We start from the raw sequence: 14015 nt of genomic DNA, 5'->3' as shown, positions 1-14015 counted from the left end.
TGAATGGCCTGGAACAGCTTAGGGGCATTGCCCTAGCTGCTCCCGAGCGGGCCAGCTCGTCTGCCTTTCCATTTCCTTATAATCTTATATGACCAGGCAATCAGATGATATTAACTGCGTTTCCTTTGATTGTATTAGCACCATTAAATACACAAACTACTACAAACAAAAAAAAGCCCACTCCTGTTCCAGATTCGTGTTTAGTTTTTTATCTAGGATAACTCCGAGATATTTGACCGAACTCGAGAGTGAAATGATTATACCCCTTAATGAAGAGAAATTGAATTTCAAAGTTTTCGTCCGTTTAGTGAAGAAATTGATTTCAGTTTTCCCGGATAAACAGTTAGTCCCTTCACTCAGCCGGCGGAGTACTAAGGAACCTTTTCTACGCGCCGAAATATGCGATTAAGATCTTATCCCGAACAGAGAACAGCGAGATCGTTCGCATAGCAGACAAACTTAAAACTCTTCCAGACAAGGAGTAGTAATAATTATTTGATCAAAGAGACCTACAGCTAGGGGATAGAATGCTTCCCTGCGGGATGCCACAAGTGATTTGGTGCGGAACTTTTATTATATAGTCTTTCATACTATAGTAAGACCGGCTTCTTATATAACTCCTCTGAATTTCTAAAATATGGCATTGAAACATTTTTTCATTTATTTTAAAATTGTTAGTTCTTCACTTCACTTTTTCTAAGCTCACTACGTTTCCACGCTGCTCTCTTTTCAACTAATTGGGTTGTAAAGAAAACAACGAGCAAGGTCATACGGCAATTGCTGCCAATCACTTTGCAACATAGGTTTAGTTTGTTCGATTCACTACTCTCTAAAGCTTCGTAAATCGAAGACAGCTGTTATGCAATACCCATGCAAAAAAATTTCATTAATTTGATTATTAAATAGTGAACGAGCTGAATGAACATTCCATTGACCATCAAATTATCGACTGGGCCTTGTGCGGCATAACGGACAACATGCAAGCAATGCATCAAACATGATTGCCGTTTAGTTGGCAACTCAAACTACAATTTACACACCATACTTCCTCCGCCCGCATGCCGCATCCCACATGCCACTTATGCAGGAAGATACATCAAAAATGTGCATAAATATATCCTGAAATAATTCCATGGCTGTGTGTCCTTGTGTGTGCCTGTGTACACATGTGCTAATGTCGTATTTACACAACTACTTTTGCGGTTCGCCGCGTACCAGCGCACACCTTGCCGCGCTCGCTCACAGAAGTTGGCCACAATCCAAAAAAATGATGGCTGCGAGGCACTAAATCAGTGGCGCCCCATCTACTTATTTATGTGTGCCTGTATGTCGGCATGGATATTCAAGCGCTTTAATACTTATGGAGCATGTTTTTCATGTACACATACAACTATATATATATATATATATATGCAAGTGTGGGTGTGGGCTTTCGAGGTGAAGTGGCCATCATGCCCGCGTGCAACATTTTTACTTCAATGCACTTCACTTCAATTCAGTCAAGAGCAAAATGTAAACATTCCCACTTCGAATCGTATTTATATGCTTATACATATACATGAGTATCTGTAAGTTTATGTTGTCCTATTACATTTTATATGTATGGTATATCTTCCATATATAGAATTATATATGTATATACATACAAGTTGCCACCACACAATGGTTTGCTGTCAGCGTTTGTGTAGGCAAATCGTTATTTATACATATACTTGTAGTATGTAATATTGTTGGTGGTAGTCATAAATTCCGTTATGACAAAACAAGTGTGCACATCTGTTATTTTAACTTGTTATGCGACTGTGCCACATATAACTGTATGCAGGTGCTTATGCGCTCATTCGTACAAGCACTCGCAAGTTTTCATGTGCAATTATGCTAGTTACGATTACCTGTTGTTTATTCAGCTGTTAGTTGAAAACAAAACGGTTTTACTATACGAATTATTAGATTTTCCTACGGAAACTATTCAATACTAACGAATGCATTAGAGAGCATAAATAGCACATTCCAAGCGGTGCTATATTCCAGTGTAGTTTTGCTTAATCACCCTACAGTATGTATGTATATAGCCACTACAATTTAAAACAAGAAAAAACATGAACGAAAATAAAGAAACTTAAAATTTAATGGGAAATGTTTATTATCATTCGAAAGAACATTACGATTCACCACTTTGACATTTACTTTTTGAAGATTATCTCTTTCAAATTTTGGCCACGGCTACGTCTTAGCCCATACGTTGAGTCCAATTTTCGATGACTCGTTTGGGCATTTCGACTGGTAACTGACGAATAACACGCGTGATGCTTTGATCAAAGTAGGATTGATCACGATATCGCTTGGAAGAGCGACTTCAACTCTTGCACAACTGTACTTTGTACGCTTTCAATTTAAGATCTCGACTTAAAATGCGGCGAGTCTTTCCATACGTCAGCCCGAATTGCTGCGAACAGTGCATTGTCGACTCTCAACTGTCAACTGTACAACTCTGTGTACACTCTCAGCTATGGCTGCTATATTTTCTTCACTGCGTGCCGAACGTGATCTATTCGATTAAATATTATTCCAATACTGAATGTTAAGTCTTACGATGATTTTGTTAAACTTCTGATTATGTTATGTTGAGCGAAATGCGCGAAACTTATTCTGTACAGATCGTGAATTTTCGTAATAAAATTGAATTATTTGTAAACGTTGTTCAGGCATAAGTCTTTCCATGATGAAATGCCAAAAAGTACTGAAGAGAAATAACATGACAGCTTGACATGACTCACGCGTGAGCTGTCAAAAACAGGCTGTTGAAAAAAGTACCTGCTCTTGAATCACCCGTTATCATACATACAATATAATAATTTGATTTGATCGTTCAGTTTGTATGGTATATAGGTCTGCAAAATTATATACATTTATGGCTAAAGCATCTAGCTCGTCATGCTGATCATTTATATATAGCTATATCATTTATATTAGAGTCCTCAACGTTTTCCTTTCTGTGATTGAAACATAATAGCACACAATCTATATAAAAGTTTGTACCACTAAATCTCAAATCACGCGTCATATGGGGAGAGAAAAAATGGTTATAATAAACTAATGGCTTTATCCGCGTTGTAACTTATTTTCTTATCGTCTTATGCAGACTGTATTTAACTTTTGGACTATTGTGGGAAACCAAAACTAAGCTCCAATCAATTGTCGTTAGCGCTAGTGGTTAGTGGCTAGTGGTTTGTTCCATGCACAAACTATTATTTTTATAAAACTATAAACTTTTTTTTTTTTTGACTTAAGCGACACTAGAGTAAAGTCTGCGATTATTATGGTAGCAATAGAACTACTTCTTCAAAGTACAGCTAACCGTATACGAATTTCAAAAAATCGATATATAGTCTACAATACCTCTAGAATATTGTCCTAAATTTTCAAGTTGAGCCGAATAACAGTTTCGGAGACGCAGCTATTCTTAAAGCTCGTGTGCCCTCGAGGCTGGCTAGGCTAAGTGAGCCTGCTTTAAACGCGTTTTTCTCGAAACTGTGTTTTTAAAGTTGTTGGCACGATTTCTCGAGATCTTCATGAAATTTTACAAACGTCTTTCAAGTGCAATTCTTAAAGACTAGCACTAAGGATTTTTTTATTATAAATTTTAATTGAAATTTTCTTTTTTTTGCAAAAATTTTATTATTCGTTTTTTTCTTCGTCCAAGTTCTAAGTTAAAGTTTTATCTAAAAAACGCATTTTTTAACTTTAGATGATCCTGTAAGGTGTTGTCCTGCCAACGTGGGCGCATCTTTTATCCGAGGGGTTTCCGGAAATGGTGACGCATTGGCCAAATTTAAAATTATTTTTTCCGAGAATTTCAGAATTCCTTTGATAATAGTCTATGTTCAAATAATACATTTAATTTTATATATGAAAAAAGTGTTTAAAAAGCTTATTTTTATCCGAGAAAATTATGTAACTCCTTAAGCAATTACCCACCTAAGGGCATATCTTAAACCCACCAAACTTTAACTCAACTCATATTTATTCACCAGGTGCTTAACCTAATTCATTTCATGAATTGGTATGATGGTGCCAAATTGTAAATAATTAAATTTTTTCTCGATATTATTCATGGATATATTCAAACTTTGTACATATGTATATATATATACATTGTATACCCACAAAGAAATTTAATAAATAGTATCCTAGCAAGAAACCTATAAATAATCTACATTCGCACATCGCCTGGTAAAAAGAAGTATTTTGTACAAATATAATACTCGGAATAATAATAATAAAATTTCCTCATTTCAACATGTATCATCGCGAATTATAATATGATTAAAATATGACGTATGAATGAATTATACCTCATATGATTATACTTACATATGTATGTTGAAGCATATGTAAAATATAATTTTCAAATTACGATCGACAAAATAAAAGTCATGCCCTTGTATAACAGCAGCGTCATAATTACCTCGCAAAGTAACACATACGCAAAAATATCTATATTAATGAATGTTAACAAACTGAACACGTGACACGACAAAAGGTGTGATTACTTTGCCACACACTTCTTTTATCTGCCATCTCAATTGCAATCAATCAAAACCACGGATATGTAACTTAACCACAAATTCCTTTTGCCACCGAGCGGAGCCAAAACACTAGCGAAACGAGTAGACCGACTAGTGCACCAACACACGGTACTCAGCTCGCATTCGCTTACCCGACCGGCCATACACACACACACCCAAAGTCCTGACACATGCCACTTGACGCTTGCCACTTACCGCATTTAGAACGTCATGCTTGCCGCTTTATGTGAGCTGCTACAAAGTTTCAGCTAAATGAGTGAGTATATATACATATGTGTGTGCTTGTATTGCTTGACGGCTTGCATGATTTTCGAATTCCAGTACAATTTCCTTGTAATACGAAACATTGTCATTTGTCGCAGTTGTCGGTCAACGGTAAAGACTGCAATGTCACACATTTCCAACATACCCGCAAGCCTGCTCAACCCTGTATATGTAGGTATATGCGATTCTTTCGTTCGAACGCTCGCCACTTATGTGCAACAAACTTTCAACGCTTCAGTTTGTCTTCACTCTTCACTGCTTGGCACAACGGTAAATATGCACATACATAAGTCTGCATGTGTGTGTTCACTTCGTCGTCATGTATCATATGGTTGCTGTCCAAGTGTTGCCGCTCGTCATTACAAACCGGGAAGTAGCATATCTGATATCTTGCCACTTAACTGGCAACTATCACCGCTAACCATGCAACACAACTGTACAATTGCACATGTTTTGCACACAAGTGCACAACCAACAACAACACCGCCAACTGAGTATTGCAGGCAGGTACAAACACAACCACAAACATTGACCGAACCACCAGCGCTGCCCACACATCCTCCCGGCAGCGTGTGCTATGCCGTCAAGTGTGCCTCTTGTCTCGCCGCTGGCGATTCGTTTGGCTCGTTGTCGCCAACTTTGGCGACTTGGCGTTGCCATTAACTATGTTTTGATAATGTCAACCGAAATTGCACGTTTCGTATGTCACTTTTGGCCACTTTGAAGTGTTTGCACTTGAATTGCTGTTGCCGTTGCTACCTTCCGGATTTTGCTCCCGCGTATAAAAAGAAGAGAGACAAACAAACGAATAAAATGAGTGAAGTTGTTGCATTAAACGCGTGCGGGGTTTGTAGTTTTAGTAAATATTTAATCTTACCATAAGTTGTATATAAGTATTATACAAGAAGGAATAATAGAAATATTTTAAATTTAATTTCTTCAACTTTTGTTCTTTCTTCCAGAGCAATTTCACATTTTCGTTGGTGATTTAAGTGCTGAAATCGAAACGCAACAATTGAAAGATGCGTTCACGCCCTTTGGAGAAATATCGTAAGTCTACTATAAGTAATAAATATAGTTAAATATAATTATTAAGTATAATTGTATAATTATTCAGGCGTCTCTTTTATATACTTTATAAAAATTCAATGGAAGTTTTTTAGATAAATTTATAAAATAAATATACGAAAAAAACTTCATAAATTTTCCAAAATATATTTCAGGACTAATGACTGTAATAAATTTTTATTTTTATCAACCAAATCAAAAGTTTTCATGCTGTGCGCATCAGAGCGCACTTTATTGGCTTCCTTCTTAAAACAAAAATTTTTAGGTTTGACGAATTTTGAGAAGGAGCCAAATAAGCCAATTTCCAAAGTAAGGCTTATGGTATGAATACACTTTGTAATATTTTTATCTTCCACAATTAGATATTAAAAAAACAGCTATTCTTAGGCTTAGGTTTTGTTTTTTTTTCAGAAATTGGAACTTTTATCATGCTGCTGATTTTAATGCAAAGCCTGAATACAAATAAATGTTTATAAGTTTCCATTGCGTATTCTACTTTCAGTTGTCTTGAAATATATCTTTCTATGCGATCGTGTGTAAAGCATTACGTGTAGTTACAGAGCCTTAATTTCCTTTGATATTTTAAGATCCGACAAAAGTATATAGTACATATCCAAGAAAATATTCCAGCTCTTTTACAAGATTAAGATAAAATGGTTATCTTCTATCATGAAACCAACAGCCGCATATTTTTTTTTTCGACCAAGCTAATACCATTATATGAATATAATACGATACGAAAAGAATTTCTCTTATCCCTGATAGCCATTATTTGCGTCTATAGCTATTTTTCGGTGTTTTTTTTAATTCAAACAAAAGAACAGCGCGGAATTGGAGACCATGATTAATCAAGGCAATTTTTTATATCCTTTTCTAATGTGAACCTCATATGAAGCAAAATTTCCCAGGTTCAATTTTCAAATATACTATTTTTAATTAGCATATTAGCAACATGAGGCTGAGCTTTGCTATTGTGGAAAATTATTACCTTGCGCTTAGTCGCGAATTCAACGCATATGTATTTCGGTAAGCGCTCACTTCAATTTAAAAAGTTGTAGCCGGTAGCGTTCCCCATTAATGGTGTGATACGGTTTTAGAAGCTCATAATTCAGTACACACTTTTAATCTCACCAAACACGGAAAATTAATTGGCTTGGCGTCCATAGATATTCAGCTTCGTCGTTTCACATATGGTGTTTGCATTCGACGTTGTCACAATGGATCCATCTTTCATCACTAATCACAATTCGATGCAAAAACTATTTCTTGTTAGCGTCTATGCAGCATTTCTGATATGCAAAGTCGTCTTTTACTATCTTTTGGCTTCAAACTTTTTTGAACGCTTGCTACGCTTATCTTTTTCCAAGCCAAAATTATCACTTTGAAAACGTGGAGAACACTTTTGCCGCGTTCGCTTACTCAGAGCATACCAATCATAAATTTTCTCTACAAGAAGATGATTTTCGGCTGACGTTTACTATACATATAATGAGGGGTAATATAGGATTACGAATTTAAAAAAAATCGATTTTTTTATTATTTTATTAAATTGCACAACACCCCTAGAATATTGTCTTAAATTTGCAAGTTGATTCGAGCAATTTTTTCGGAGATACAGCATTAAGAAATTATGTGCTCGAAGCTGGCTGGCTCTTTAAACGCGTTTTCTTCGAAACTATGTTTTTGAAGACTGTTGGCAAGATTTCTCAAGAACTACTCAACTGATCTTCATAAAATTTCACACAGGTCTTTGAGATGCAATTCTTAAAGATCTTCGAGGGGTCTTCGGAAAACGCATCACAAAGGCGGAGTTTAAAATATTTTTTTCCAACAATTTCAGATTTTTTTGTTAATATTGTGTGTTTGTAACGATAAAAAATTCTAAGAAAATATTAGTTTTATATATGGGGAAAAAATTGTTGAAAAAGGAAATAAAAATATTTAACCGAGGAAACCCATGTAATCCCTTAAAATAATGAAGATTAAACTTCCAAAAAAATATTGCTCAGTCACAAACTTCGACATGTTTCAGTAAAAATACTATTGTTTCGCTACATATAAATGACGGTTAATGGCTCTAATAGGATTAATGGAATAATATTCAAGTATCGCCATCTCCTATATATATTTATTTATTTAACATTATTATACAAATATTTTCTTCACTGTTGTTGTTGTAGCGGCAGAAAACATTCCTGAAATAATTTTTAAGTATGGTGCCGAGTTGACAGTGCTTGGACGGATAAAATACCGGGGCTGTTCGGGTTACTTAGATCCGACTGTGGTGGAAATGGATTTTTTATATTTACTTTACTCACTAGCTTCGGTTCAGATACATATACCTATACATGTTTTCGAAAGTACCGGGTGTAATTGATATTAATTACAATTTTTAAATGTTAGAGTCGTGTGAAGAGAAGGCATTGTGGAATAAAGTTCGAAAATTTATAAGATCACCTGCTTGCTCTTATATAAAGTTTATGCCTTTAACCGCTTGAGAATTACAAACATACGTCGTTTCGTGCGAATGGAATAAGTCGCACTTAAAATTGTGCAGAAAAGTCTTTTAGGGGGGAAAATAGTGAGTTCGTTTTACAAGCAGCTTTCAATAATGTTTGAATGAATAACCCATGAAGGACAACGAATATATCGTCCTTCTAAAATATTGTGCATGTATGAACGAGGGTGCGGATTCGAAAGAAGTTGCTCAACATATTCTCCAATCCCTTTAAATAATTTATGGCAGCACAAAGAACACCCAGACTGTCTATCGAATTTGGAAAGCAGCGAAAACTACCAAACAAAAAAAAAAGAAATAATAACAACAAATAAACCATTCGCTAAACACGATTTGCTTATACAAATAAGACAAGCCTGCGCCTGAATAACTTTTAATTATGTGCTCTAATTAACAGCAGCAAACACCGAATGTTAAAAAAAATGTAGGCGAACAGCAAATAGTGCAAAGGAAATTTCATAAAATAAACGAAAAAGTAGAACCAACATAAAAAAGCCGAGGCATGGCGGAGTATTGCAGCTGCTACCAGTTGCCATCAAAGAGCATTTTGCGCCATTTGCTAAGCACAACTGGCATACTAAATGCGTGTGTATGTGTGTCTGTATATATGTACATATGTATTTTTATGTATATAGATATGTATGTTTGTATGTATATACCGAGAACTTAGTGGTGAGATGTGCGGTGAGCGTTGGTGCAGTGCAAACAGCGCCAACTGCTGGCATTAATGAAAAAGTCAAATTTCATACAAACACAAATACAAATGCATTACATTTTAGCTGCGCTAAGTTCTTTTCTAACGCAAGTATGCTCTTTTTTCTGCATTTTGCTTTTATTTGCTGCTACTTTCCCCGTTTGCATGCTTAATTTATGAATAATTGACGCGCTGATGGTTAGCCGCAGCGAAGCCACCCTACCACTCGCCTAAACCGAGCGCTCCCAAGTAGATTAACAGTCGCTGCGAGCCAACGAATTGGGTCCCTGGGTAATCAAACGAGCATACACAGCTGAAGAATTCTCTCCGTTTGGGTGTGTGTCTGTGTGTGGGTGACGAGAGGAAGGTACGCGAGCAGTGGGTGAATTCGGCACATAAGTCGCCAAAGGCGCATCAAATCCATCAAAACAAACGAAACAAATTTCCACTCAACGCAACATAAATAAAAATAATATATATGTATCTAACTACAGGCACTTAATTAGCACAGCGGACCGCCATGCCGAGCGACCCAAAAGCCGACCGAGCCCTCCCTATTGCGGGTTTTCTAACTGAGGGCTCTCACAAACCCACAAACATCGCCTAAGCCACGAGGCAACCAACTGGCATGGCAGACACACAAAACAAATTAATAATTTAATTTTCGACTTTTGCCATAACCAGCAGCAGAACAGCAACAACAAGCACGAAAACAGCTACAACACAATACCGCTGCGTGCGGTAATAAAGCAAAAGTCGAGCAAAAGTGGCATAAAAGTTGCGTGAAATAATGAAACGGTAGTGAAGTGGCTTCCGCAGTGGCGCGTAGGGGGGGATTAGTATGCGGCGCGTGGGGCGCGGTTGTTGAAAAAGGTCAGCATTCGAATGCCGGGCGCTTAAGCTAGAATCAACAGCAGAACGCTTAAAGCAAACAAATTTGTAAACAACAACAACAAAACCAGAAAGACATAGCACTAAAGCGTTAACAACATTTATAACAACATGGATAAGGCAAGCACTTGAGCGCGCGCACTACATACATACTTACAGTATTTAAGGGAATTAAATGAGGTGACGGGGCGTATGAGTAACGCACACGCATTAAAGTCCCCCAAAAAAAAAGTGTTTTTGAAAACATCAGCAAGCGTTAAGTTAACCCAACTCAAACCAGCTGTTCCGCGCTTATGCGCAAATTAACCGTTCGCTGCTGTTGAAATCCATCAAAAAACTGTTGGCTGTCAGTCGGATAGACAAGCAGACAGCCGGTGCTGAAGTGTAGTTAAGCTTTTTGCGCAAAAAGCCGCTGCTTTTGTTGTTGATATGTAAATAAACTATAGTTTTTCAGCTAGTTTCATGCCATTTACAATTTTTTCTCGCTTACGTGCCTCATCAGTGAGTTAACTTTTAATTTTCTGCCGTGCAGAATCTTTATTTCGTTGTTGTTGTAACTTCTTGTTGGGTCGGGACTAAATTTTTTATCTTACCACTAGGTTTACAACCTTTTTTTAGGGCTTGCGAAGTTGTTGCCTTTCACAATATTTTGCATAAAAAAGTTACTAAGGATACGTGTGAGCAGTTAAACAATTATTGAGTTTACATTAAGCGGGAAGTTATATATATAGCCGATTAGGAATTATGTTTGTGTTGTATTTTCCGTTGTATTGCTGACAAAGGTTTTTATGACATACCATATTACTACTAAAACTCTGTTATGAAAACGTTGTCGAAATCTCATCGAACGATCTAAATTTTACAGAAAATTCTTTTGATCGGAAATTTCATAAATAAAAGCAGGTAGCGAAGGCCTTAGTTTCTATACATCCGGACAGAAAATTGTAAGACCCAAAGGCATAATAAGCAATATATTAAATCCCTTTTAAAGACTTGATAATTCTTAATTACTTCTTGTATCCGTAAACTTATTAATATAGCTCAGACATTATCGAATATTTTCGAAATAAATTCAACTAGAATAACAAATACAAGAGTTGCCTTTTTTGTATGGAGTTGACTATCCTGGTATTGCAATCAAGCTGCCAGCTTACAAATTTATCGTAAAGTTTGACATTTTTATGTTTTAGCTACTCATAACGTTTTGACGTACGAGCGCTATCTGCTTTGTATACAGTAACTTAAAACGTTCATCTCTGAAATTAAAATTTGGGGATTAACTCAGCAACAGTGCACCGAAGAATTTAATTAATTGAATTCTTAGTGAGGAAGCTGTATTATGAACAAGTGTGTATTGATGGTATGATGGATACAGTAAAGAGGCCGCAGATCACTTGACTCCAGAAAAATGTTTGAGAATACGATACCGGTGCTTCGAAATGCGTCTAGAACATGACTTCTTTTCACTCAAAGATGTTAAAAATAAACCAATAGATCATCGATTTTCGAGACCCAAAAGTTGATGCATTCAGAACACACCGATTTTCGAAAGAAAATCATAGTACTTACATATATCCCATACTAAACGGTCGTTATAATACGTACTGCTCGGTTTAATCCAGAAAACGAAAACCAGTGTACTATTTATACGTGTATTTCTTCTTGTCTGCCTTATCTTCAGTTTTAAGACAAGTTCTAATAATTAATAAGAAAATATGATATCATTATTGTCTTATTAAGCTACCTCAAAAAATTACCGTTATTTTTTTTTAAATAATTGTTATAATCCTTAGAGTAGTTGCTGGTAGGCTAATCTGGTAAGCCAATAAGTCACGCATGGACCAGTTTGGTCCTTTGCGATACCAGATGGGGTTCACTTGCTAAATCTCATAGGAGTAGTCATCGTTAGGATCAGGACCAGTGGGCAAAAATTTGCTTTGTTGTATATATCTCCTGAACTACTAATATATAATTTTATAAGGCAAGACGGTTTACAAATACCAAAAAAACCTTTCCGATTATGGAGCCATCTATATAACTTTAAGGGTTGTTAAGAAATAAAATCAGTTTATAGGCTTTCACTAGTTTTTATGGGAATACTATTGATATTTATTTCCAGCGAAACAATTTATCTTTTAATTTACTTATCGTACGTTGCTCTGCCGCCACTTTTGAGTAAGTTAAGCAAACTTATTTCTAAACTTCGCATTTATGTAATTTTCTCGTCACTTATACCGCGCTCTTTGCCATTATAGTTCTCATGGGAAATATTTGCTTAGGTAAGCTATTTATTAAAACTTGTTTTTTGCTCTCTTTTTACATTTTTGATAAGTTGGTATATAAATGAAATTATGTTATTGCACTCGGGGGTATATTTTTGTACGCATTTGATAAATGAAACACGCACTTACCTTTTTTAATTAGCCATGTTTATTTTATTTTTTGCATTAGTATGAAAGCTTTTAACTCAATGGTGGTGTTTGTTGTATGCGCAGTGTACATATAAATAAATAAGCATACATGCCTCATTGGATAAATGTATTTGAACAGTTTTTCAATATTTTTCAAATATAATATTTTCGTTCCCATTACTTTTAAGGTTTTAATAGCTTTTCGCTGGGTTACGAAACATGTCGTTTCGGATTATATTATGTAAATTATTTCCGGCAAGTGACCGCAGCAACTACATGGAATAAAGTCCAGCCGAGCGGCCAAATTTTCTATCACTTTCTGCAACATTTGGGGCCATATGTCAACAATTCAAGGTTGTTCAATAAGTTTTGTCGTTTGATAAGAAAAACAGAATTTTATTATTTTAAATACACTTTATTATTCAGTATAATTCCCTGAACAATAATATACTTGCTCCAACGATACACTAATCTGTGGATTCCATCCCTGAAGTAAGAATGCGGAAAGTCTACGAAATACGTTTCAACAGCCGTTAAGACCTCTCCCTATGAAAAAAAACGTTTTTCACGCATTAAGTTTTTGATTTCTGGAAACAAATGGAAGTCCCTGGGGGCCAAATCGGTGGATGCTGCAATAATTCGAAATTTAATTCATGGATTTTAGCCATTGTCAAAATGTTCTTGTGGTACGGTGAATTGTCCTGGTGGAAAACAAATTCTTTTCTTCTGCAAACCGAGTCTTTTTTCAAAATTTTTTTTTTCTTCAACTGGTCCAAAAGGTTGCAATAATATTCAGACCTAATTCTTTTACCAGTTTGCAAGGCCGATTACCAGACATGAACTCGTTTCGAAGCCCAATAACCAAGTTCACACCACTCTTTAGCCTCTTGTTTTGATTCAGGATCATGGTGATAGACCTAAGTCGCATCCATAGTGATGAATCAACGTACGAAATCCACTTTTTTTAAACGCTCCAAATATTGCTGAGAAAGTCCCATTCGAAAATGTTTTTGTTCCGTTGTTACCTAAGCGGCACCCTTTGCGAACACAGCTTTTTAAAACTCAAAATTTCACTTGAAATATGGCTCACAGTGCTTAATGAGATGTGCAGAGCCTCTACTAAATCTCTATCATTTAATCGACGATCTTCCAAAACCATATCCTGTATTTTGGCGTTACTGGTGTTGATGCGCTTTTTGGACGTCCTTCGCGTGGATCGTACCCATATTTCTACTAATCTAATTGTAGGTGAACGATCATTAGACTTTTTTAACATTCGTTCGTGAATTTCTTTTGGTGCTACAACTTCCAAAAATAGGAATTTTATCACTGCGCGATTATCAATTTTTTCCATTGAGGAAAAATACTGTGACACGGCGACACTAAATGGCTTGTAAACAAAAAATGAATTGACAGGTTGAAATGAAATTTTACATACCAACAAAACAAAATGTTGGGCTTGTAGCAACGCCCTCTCTTATCGAACGACAAAATTTATTGAACAACCTGGTAATGCGTCGAACAGTATCTTCCTAGTCGGAAGTGTCCGTCTCAGCTGCGCGACTTCGCATAACCTCACA

General features: G+C 36.1%; 1 protein-coding gene across 1 annotated transcript in view; it reads left to right on the top strand.

The window, feature by feature from the left end:
• LOC120776321 (nucleolysin TIA-1-like) overlaps nt 1-14015 on the top strand; it is a 333892-nt gene that overhangs the window by 180520 nt on the left and 139357 nt on the right. The window contains exon 2 of the mRNA XM_040106855.1: nt 5816-5903. The gene's annotated coding sequence lies outside the window, so the exon portion shown is untranslated. The remainder of the gene's footprint in view (nt 1-5815; nt 5904-14015) is intronic.

The sequence above is a fragment of the Bactrocera tryoni genome, chromosome 1, assembly GCF_016617805.1.
Source record: "Bactrocera tryoni isolate S06 chromosome 1, CSIRO_BtryS06_freeze2, whole genome shotgun sequence".
Lineage (NCBI taxonomy): Eukaryota > Metazoa > Arthropoda > Insecta > Diptera > Tephritidae > Bactrocera > Bactrocera tryoni.
The sequence above is the reverse complement of the archived record's forward strand: the minus strand, read 5'-3'. Positions and strand labels throughout refer to the sequence as shown.